The sequence below is a fragment of the Camponotus vicinus genome, unplaced genomic scaffold, assembly GCF_025532165.1.
Source record: "Camponotus vicinus isolate PSW18456_S1 unplaced genomic scaffold, iyCamVici1.0 SCAF_9, whole genome shotgun sequence".
NCBI lineage: Eukaryota > Metazoa > Arthropoda > Insecta > Hymenoptera > Formicidae > Camponotus > Camponotus vicinus.
The window spans coordinates 1,354,514-1,364,106 of NW_028141981.1; the positions used below are offsets into that span (position 1 = coordinate 1,354,514).

The 9,593-nt window shown below is 41.5% G+C and overlaps 1 protein-coding gene across 1 annotated transcript in view; it reads left to right on the forward strand.

Annotated features, from left to right (window-relative positions):
- Window positions 1-8,291, forward strand: part of LOC145976746 (uncharacterized) — a 166,937-nt gene extending 158,646 nt beyond the window's left edge. Inside the window, exon 7 of the mRNA XM_083108095.1 lies at window positions 8,219-8,291. The gene's annotated coding sequence lies outside the window, so the exon portion shown is untranslated. The remainder of the gene's footprint in view (window positions 1-8,218) is intronic.
- The last annotated feature ends 1,302 nt before the right edge of the window (window positions 8,292-9,593 follow it).

The window sequence follows — 9,593 nt, forward strand, 5'->3', positions numbered from 1 at the left end:
ACGGCAAAGCAATTTTGCGGCATTATATCGTCGGCTACTTGGCAAATGGAGACGGCATTATCTCGCGGCAGGCTGGATAATCAAACGGAGTACCTGCGCGGCGAATATTTCAAGGTTCCAGGCTCGAGCCACTATTTTCCGCGACGTCGTCTATCCTCGTATGACGTGCCACGAAGTATGTACTATTATCACGCTCGTTTTCATCGTCGTCGCAGACGATTTCGCTTTAATAATTCCGCTCGTTTTCTACCTTTCGTATGACAAGTGTTTCAACTTTCGGCTCGGCGATTAGCATTGTGTGTGTTCCGCGTGGAAACGTTTCAAATTAAACGTCGGCGCACCTGAGCTTTGAAAGCTCTATGACGCGTGACAGATCGCGAATTATGCAATCAGTCATATTTTACGGTCGCTTTCAAGTGTGCATTTAAGCCATTAGAGATTTTAAAATGAAACATTTTATTGACGCGAACGCGATATTTCAAACATTTTTTTACAGCAAATAAAAAAAATTAATTTTTATAGAAATATTTAAGAATTACATAAATTTTATTTTTATTGAATCTATTTTTGAAACATAAATCTCTAAGTTGCAAGTTTTTATTTTTTTTATTTTGAGAGTATAACTTTTTAAAGAAGTTTCAAGATATTTTCTTTTCGTAAATATCTTTAACCATTGGCCGTCTTTAGCTATTGTAGGATTATTTATAGAATATACAAGATCTGAAAAAAAGTTGCACGAAACGAGCTATTTCTATTCCATTGATGAATTAAAAACCGTCCTTAGAGACTGTAGTTTTCCCACAGAACACACTCCGTATAAAAGAGATCATGGTAATAATAGGTTACTGTCAGGACTCGCTTCTCTAGCCACGTCTATTCAACTTGTCGTTCGCATTTTGCGGTTGCTATTGTGATTTGCAATGGTAACCCTTCGTACATCCTGTCTATTGTGGCGAAAAACGTTTGTTCGCATTCCTATACCACTTCCTCTTCTGCATGCCCCTCCTATTTTGTCGTTTCTTAACACTTATTCTGTAATTCTTTATATCTATCTGTTCAATTCTTTCTCCAATCGAGATTATATCGTAAAATATTACGCATATACAAATATTAATTATGTAAAAAATTATAATCATACATTTAATGTTATCATTATGTGCCATTATTTTTTGAGAAAATGGAAAAATTGTCTTTTTTACAAGATAAAACTCTCTTTAATTGTATGCAAATTTTCGTAAAATAAATTTTTATCTGTTTGATGATCTTATCGAAAAAATTTATCACATGAAAATGTAAAACTTCTCGAAGAATGCAATAATCTTATTTAGTCGAGTCCCTAGGAAGTAACGTATCGTAGGCGTGTTATGAAGTAAATAGACTGTGTAAGTAATAGTTATCTCAGGTCAGTTTCGTGGTCGTCCAGCAATCAGAACGGAACAAATTGGGAGCAATTATCAAGTCTCGAGGGGCGGTTTTACTTTGTATAATAGACGACATATGGTTGACGGTTTGCCACTATTTTGTGCGCAACTTACTTAAATAGGGTGAAACTCTTTCATCGTTTGCACCGAGGCAGGCAAAGGTAGGAGGAAGGAAGGAAGCTACGAGAATACGATAAGTAATATGTAAGCCGTCTCTATTCCTTTGCTGCTTCCTTCGTGCGGATATTTGATTATAGGTTCCGAAATAACAATCTATTTATGAAATTAAATTATACATCTTTTTTATTAACTTTATATGATTTGTCTTTAATATCAGATCTAAATGGATCTAATATACATGTAAATAGAAGAAAATTAATTAATTAATCGCCCAATGATATAATAATCGTATTAATTACACGTGAAAGCATGCTTAGTATAGAGGAACGGTATTGACTGAATAATTCGCAATACGCACTACGCCCACTTGTCAACCTGGACAATTTGGAAAGTGGTTAAACATTAAAGCCGAAATTCCTAGCTAACCACGTCGGCGGTAACGTCAACGACGCCTCGAGGCGGTGCAGTTGCAGACGGGCTGCAGCGAGATAGGCTAACGTCATAGGCCGTCCCGGGGGTGCAACTATGCCTTTGGCTTTGATGTTACCCACGGTTACGTCACGTGATCGTCCGCTATATCGCAGTTAATGGCCGGGGCCGTATAGAAACGCAGCATTATCGGAGGGGGAGTTTAAAGGGAGCCGGTAGGAGAGGATAGGCGAGCGGCCGCGGAGAGAGATACATCCGGCGAGACGGAAGTCCCGGACAGGTTCCCGGATGCTTCGTGGCGCCTACGGCTAGCGAGACATATTCGCGCTGAGCCGACCGATGCATCGGCGAAATGCAATTATCCGCGACGAATTAACCGCTCGCGTCTGTGAACGATGCCGCTGCATATATGGATTACGTTCGGGATGCTGTGCCGAGGCGGTGATAGAGAGAAAATCATGTGTAAATTGCAAAATTATTTTTACATTAATTAGGCGGCAAGCGTAGGTAAGCAAGCGATCGTTATTTATTCAATTAAATTTTTATGGTATGCGATGACATAAGTGTGTGGAATAAAATAAATTGAAAAGAGAAAGAAAAATCCTGTAATAATACTTGTGACAGACATTATATTATATTTGTCATATTTAATCTACGGATATTTGTGCGTTAATAAAAATAGCATGTTCCATGAAATATTTCATAATCGAATATCTTGGAAATTGCGGGGAAATTGTTTACTGCGACGTGCTATGCATATGTATTCTACATGTGTTGTCGTCTCCTCAAACAGGTGATAGTATCTCACGTGTGCGCCTTAAGTGCTAATTTCGTGGGCGTTACATTTCCCACGTTTGACACGGCGAATCCTCGAGAGATTCCGCGTGTCCACGTCGACGTCTACGCGCAACGGCGTACATAATTCTGGATTTAGTGTCGCGTTAGGCCGTCTGAGTTTGAGGATCGTAGTCCCCCGAGTAGCGCGAGATACCGCATGGCCGGCCGTGTAGCGTGATTTGTGGACGTCAATACGGGGGTTATGCGTGACGTATCTCACCGATCATAATTACATCCTGTTACTGGAGATCCCGGCGTTAGTTCCTCTCCTTCCTTCCTTCCTTCCTTCCTCCTATATCTACTTGCTCTCCGCGATGACATCCTCCAGGAATTACTGATTTATCGACTTTCAGAGGAATGGCTCAATCTTCCGTCGTCTTGTTGACGAAGCCTAGTTTATTTTGTCGCAAAGTTATCCGAGAACATTACATCTTGCATCGTTCAATGGTTTCGATTATAACATAATTTTTAATTAATTATATATAATAGAGATATTTCTTGTGGCGATAGAATAAATAAGGGTTGATTTTATCAAATGTGTATCAAGATACATTTTGATGTAAATTTGTGCCTCGTATATATAGATATTCTCACTTATCATGCGTTTTATTGCTCGTTAAAGCGAGTTTTTTTCTTGAACAGTGACATATGATATTTAAATGGACGCAGTTTAATTTCCATCAATAAAAACTGTTAGATACTTGTTCCGAACGTATTTCGATATTTCCCAAGGCTCTTTCTCCGGTGTTCTTTGAGACGGAAGTCATAATCTTACGCGGCTGACAGGTAATAGCCGAATGTCATTGCTACCCTTTGGTCCGCATATGCGTGACTATTGTGTCGCTCTTTTTTATTTTTCTTACGTCACGTTAATAGCGACAACATTGTCAGTAAATCACACCTAGATCTGCGAACCTAGCGCGAGGCTATTAGTATAAATACGGTTATAATGCAGGCTCTAGGGGTTGAAAAGGGTATAAACAGCTAGTAAATCACGAGACCTGCGACCCTCCGGCAACAAGGGTCTGCCACCGATTCGAAATCAGGGCGAACGTTTAGCGCTCGTAATAGCGACCGAGTCTTTTCTAATCGGCCGTTTTTGTTCGCCTGCTGCTCTCGCAGGTGATTGCGTCGCGTTAACATTTTTGCTGCGTGCGTTAATATCGGTACAAACATAATCGTTCCAACGCAAGGATACAAGATAAGACAAAACACGAAACGAATTAAAGTAATAATACTAATCTCTTTTTCTAATCTCTTTTTCTTTTCGTTAAATTAAATTTTCATCGTAATATTTGCTTTCCAATTTTCTTATATTTTTCTTGGCTTTATGAAATAAAATAAAATAGGCTCTATATGTATTGCGACTGTGAAAAATACTGGACCGGTAGTTGTAGCTGCTATTGAAGAAAAGATCGGGGCAGGTGACAGGAGACGCGAGCACAACCGAGCGCGTACGAGTCTCTCACGTTGCGTCGAGGACGGATCTCCGGCGAATTAATCCGCCATTAATATCGGCGCGCCGGGGCGGAAGAGCCGGTCGAGTGTGTAAAGCTTCTCTAAACAAGCGGTTCTAACAAATGGCATGCCCATCTCCGCGTCTTCCGTGCGCGCGCTCCTAATGCCGCGGCCATGTATGCATACGACCGGCGGACGGTGATTAATGCCGGCGCGGAGGGTCAAGATCCTCGTCGATTAATCAAATTAAGGGTGGAAGCGCGAGATAAAACTCGCGCCGCTGGAAAAGTCCGGCCGATGAGAAATCGTCGTCCGTCCGATATCGCCTGTCGCTCCTGCGACCGTTGAAAGAGGGAAGACACTCCCGTCCTGGGGGCCCGGAAGGGTAGAATCACGTGAGTGTTGAAAAATGGCGGACATGACTTATCTATATCGAGGATTGTGTTGCCGGCGGCCGTTTGAGAAGAGGCGTGACCACCGGCTCCACGCTTCGAGCTGGAAACTGGACACTCTGGTCTCGAGGAGATAGAGGGGCGTAAGATCTTCTCGAATGTAAACGGAAATGTGAAATATAGTCTCGATATAATCTACCTGGGTTAGTCTGTTCGTCGTTTTCCCTAAGCTGTTCATCGCATTACCTCGCAAACAGGTAAACGCCTTTGATGAGAATCAAACGCGGCATCTGCGTAACTGAATTTACGGGAGATGCCTCTTCGATACTATTCGACGAACAGCTATATAGATTATAGATGGACTTCTAGCGTCCGGCATCCCCGCGATTACTACCGCGGCGGTTCCCTCGAAACAATCAGTTAAGTTTCGCGCACGAATTCATATCTCGCGCATCGTTTGTCTCGAACAGAAGCTCACAGGCATTCGTCGGGGACATTTGAAGCGATGAGCTACGGAGCGAGAGAAAGAGGGAGAGGGTTCGCCGAGTTCAGAGGGCGATTGCCGTGCGTGTGAAGGTGGGAGAGAAGCGCGCAGTCGCGCGAGAAAGATGGAGAGAGCAGCCCCGCGTATTCGCAAACACGCAAATTTCAAAAGGCACTCGACTATGTGATGTCGCGGCGGGCATGAGCGACGTGGGGCTCTCCGACGACGTATGCAAATACAGATCGAGCATGATAAATTGCTCTTGTCAAGCCACCCGGTATTTCGCACGAGCCTATAGAAACCCGTTTACCACCGAGAGATACGGATTCCGCATATAATCTCGCCGACGGTTGAAGCAGCGCCGCGACGTGTCGCGTCGGACGAAACTTTCGCGTGCGTTTTAGTCGGCGCCATCGCCGACGACGACGACGACGATGACGACGCACCCAGCTATACCTCCGGCGCCATTATCGTTCACTACCGTCGCCGCCGTCGCTGCGAATTTTAATGGAATAGTTGCGTTGTCGCCGCGGAACGATACCGCGACTCGCGATTTGTCATGCCGGCAGAAATGCCGACGATCGTTTCGTCTCATTCGCGAACGCTCGAGGAAAGCTCTCACGTGGCACGAATGGAATTAGGTTCGATGTAGCGCTCTCAGAAAATTGTCTCTTTCTTCATTTTGTCGCGTTCTCATATGAATCTTATTTGTCTTATTTTAATTATCATAAATTCGATAAGATTTTTTAATTGCACCACTTATTTACTTCTTGAAAACGAAAAGAGTATCTTAAAATAACTTATTTTTCTTAATGTCTTAATCGGCGACTATCGAGTTTTATTCCTACATTGATTATACACGAGCAGTCCTAGTAAATACGTAGCAGATCTAGTCGACAGCTGAGATTTAGGGACGACTGCGATATTACTTTTCCTTTATGATTGTACCGAGCTATTAACAATGTACGAACTTGAAAAGACTCGTGACATTATTTCGACGGAGAGGATCAGTATCTATTTCTACCGGTCTCGAAAGAAAGCAAGAGTCGACGCTCGACTCTTAGACATGGATTTCGCGTCTAAATCGTCTCATTACAAAATTTCGTAGGGGGTCTCGCATCTGCATCAGCATCAGACGCAGCGTGAAACCGGTTCGCCAACCTCGTATCAACCTACTAAAATGTTTTTTTTTTTCACGACGATTTATTGCTCGTCACGTCACGCGAAAGGTGTCGTCAACGAGCTCGCTACAGTTTGAAAATTGTTCTCAATGTAACGGCGAATATATGATAATAACCGGTTCTCGTGATAATCCCAGTATGTTAAGTATATTAGTGTCATCTTACGCCTTTTTTATTATTATCGCAAGTATCGATAGCAATTTAATCGCTAGTGCAAGTAGCGATTTTTCCTGCTCTTTACATGAAAATTTATACATAATTTATACTTCAGGATTAGATTATTAATTATTTTATGTTAGGTTTAATTTAATTTTATATAATACATATTAATGCTCTTACGCAATGTATAAGCTTACTTAATACACGTATCATTATCGCGCATTAGGATAATAAGTAAAATGCTCGCTAATAGAACGTTATACTTTTGCGCTCGTACATTTCACTTGTCCATCCGCATTATATCGATTCAATATGACATAGGGGGAGGAAGATGGATATTCCAATTATCCATGTTTTGGATCATAGGTATATATTTCATATGTATATCTCTATAGCTGGGTCATTAGATATTCCATTTAGTGCAAAAATCACAATTAATTCACCATTAAATTGGTACATATCTCTATTGATTTCCTGATGTAAATATATTCTCGCATATATATATATATAGTAGCCAATAATATTAAAATATGAAACGGCGCAATCATTCTCGATATTGCAACTGCAATAACAGAGAATTCGAGTCGAAGCTATTCGATATATATCGTACTCATTGCCATCACATATTGCATTCCATCGAAAGGCGTCCTCTATTCAGTAGCAATCGTGTAGAAGTGGAGGATATATGCGAAATATTAAATTCGCGTTCCCTTTCGCGAGATAGTCGCGCACCGTCATCTGTCATGAAAGATTACGATATCATCGCGATAGGGAGCTCGAAATATGATGAGCGAGTACAACGAGAGTGAGTACAATCGATTTGAGAACTGATTTGTCAGAGGCATCAACGCCACGCCTTCAAATCGAATCTCACTCTATGCATTTTCCCACTCAATCCACTCTGCCTCTTTTCCTTTGACCAAACTGCTTTTCACATTGCTCCGACGAGTGTTTTCGCTCGATGGGTTTGGTTTTCGAAAGCATCGTACCGCATTCAATTCGATCGGAGGGATGAAAAGGACGGCTCGCTCGTAGCTAATGATGGTCATCTAGCCGTTGACCAGGGAGTTACGCGACCGAATAACCCCGGTTTGAGAGAGACTAGGATCTGATGATATTAAACCCTCAACTGTTAGTACGTTTCAGCGTGCAATTCTCTTAAATGAATTAAATCAATCGGAAAAGATACCGCGCGATTTATTAGAAAATTCGAAAATATATTTAAAAAATGTCGACGTAAAGCATGCGAAATACGTGTATATTTTTGGAGCAGTTTGATTTTCTAGACCATTTCTATTTCATTATGCGATGTCGGTGAATATCGGTAAATGCACCTGTTGGTTTCTCAGAGGGTTCGTGAAGTTAAAATCGATAATTGATAAGACTCACTTCAACGAGGGCAGATTCATCGAGAATTTCAATTTGGTGGTTAAACCGATTATAATCGTGATTAAAATGTAGGGAGATTAAATATAAAGAAATATAAAATATTTAAATATATATATATTTAATTTTATTTATTTTTATAATATTGATTTATTTTTATCTCAAACTAGTACAACACTCGTGATGTGATTTGATTGACACATTTCCCATTGTATTCAGATTTTACAAAATCGCCTAAGTGCACATATGCGTTCATATTGAAAATGTGCTAAAATAAATATAGCAAAACGACAATTGCATACTACAATGATATTCCACCTCGCACAAATTTCCAATACGTTCGGATTTCAGAAGAGAATAATTACCTCGCATCGTGCGTATCTCATGTCACCTCCCATGTTTGCTCCAAGCTGGCGGAAGCGTACGCACTATTATTGAATAATTCAGCGGCGAGCGGATGTAGCGCACGCACATTGGATGCTGCAAGTTACAGCGACGCGAGGCTGCTGAGAGTGTAAGCTCTTTTGCGCACAGGGAGGAGTGCATTCATCGGGGGAGGAAGAGGGCGAGAAGGGAGACGCAATATCTGGAGGACCGGCTTTGCCGTATGTCTCTCCCTCTCCCGTTTGCCCCTTTTTTCCGCGCAGCCCTCCGTTCCCTACGGACCGCCAGGCGCAGGACGTTGACCTGACCCGGTGAAACACATACGAGGGTAGTCCTTACGCGGACTCTGAACCGTATTGCGCGCCGTTCACGAGACGAGAGGATATTACAGAGACTTCTTTGCGACACGGCGAGGGGTAGGCGGTGACGACCGTATTGCAAATGCGAAAGCGCGGAGGGTGAGAGACGAATATAGGAGAGGAGTCAACGTATAGGCATTAGGCTGTCCTTCTTTTCTCTCGTTATACGCACTCGCGAAACGTCGTTTATTCGCACCGCGGGCGATTCTGTCTTTCTTTGAATACGTTCTCTCCTCTTTCGTTCTACCCTCGTCACTCTCGAAGCATCGTTCATTCGCATCCCGCGCTCTCGGGAATATGAGACGTGCGCCTGGTAACGAGTCACGTGGTGATATATAAGGCATAATCGCGCGATAACATGTCGCGTGATTAAATTTTTCTCATGCCGAGCAAAGTACGATTCTTTGTTGAAACAATTACAAATAGATATGTATCGGAAATTTAAGACGCGGTACGTTGCAAAATCGGTATCTGTATGATTTATGCGTTCTATTACTCATAAATGAGCGTGTGCCGCCGGGCTTTGAACCTTGCTGACATTTCAGAAGAGCACGAACAGGAGGCGCGCGAATGAATAATTTAATGGCGATCAAATAGTGGTAGATTGCTCCCTGAAGAGATTTGCTCCGGGTCGTCCAAACTATATCTTTTTCCGCACGCTACACTTTAGTATTATCATTTTTATTGTTTCATACAATTATATACATGTTTTAATATTATCTTTCCATATTTTATAAGATTTTATTTCTATAATTTTTACATCATCATCAAAGATAAGTTTATCCGTATTAAAGTTTAAGGAGAATTCAAGCTCGTGTATTCTTCAAATATTGTTTATAACAATAATTCGCGTATTTCTTATCGATGAAAGTAAAAGTGACGAAGAAATGGCAATGAACAGAACATTATCATTTCTATTGTTTCATACAATCATATACATGTTTTAATATTATCTTTCCATATTTTATAAGATTTTATTTCTA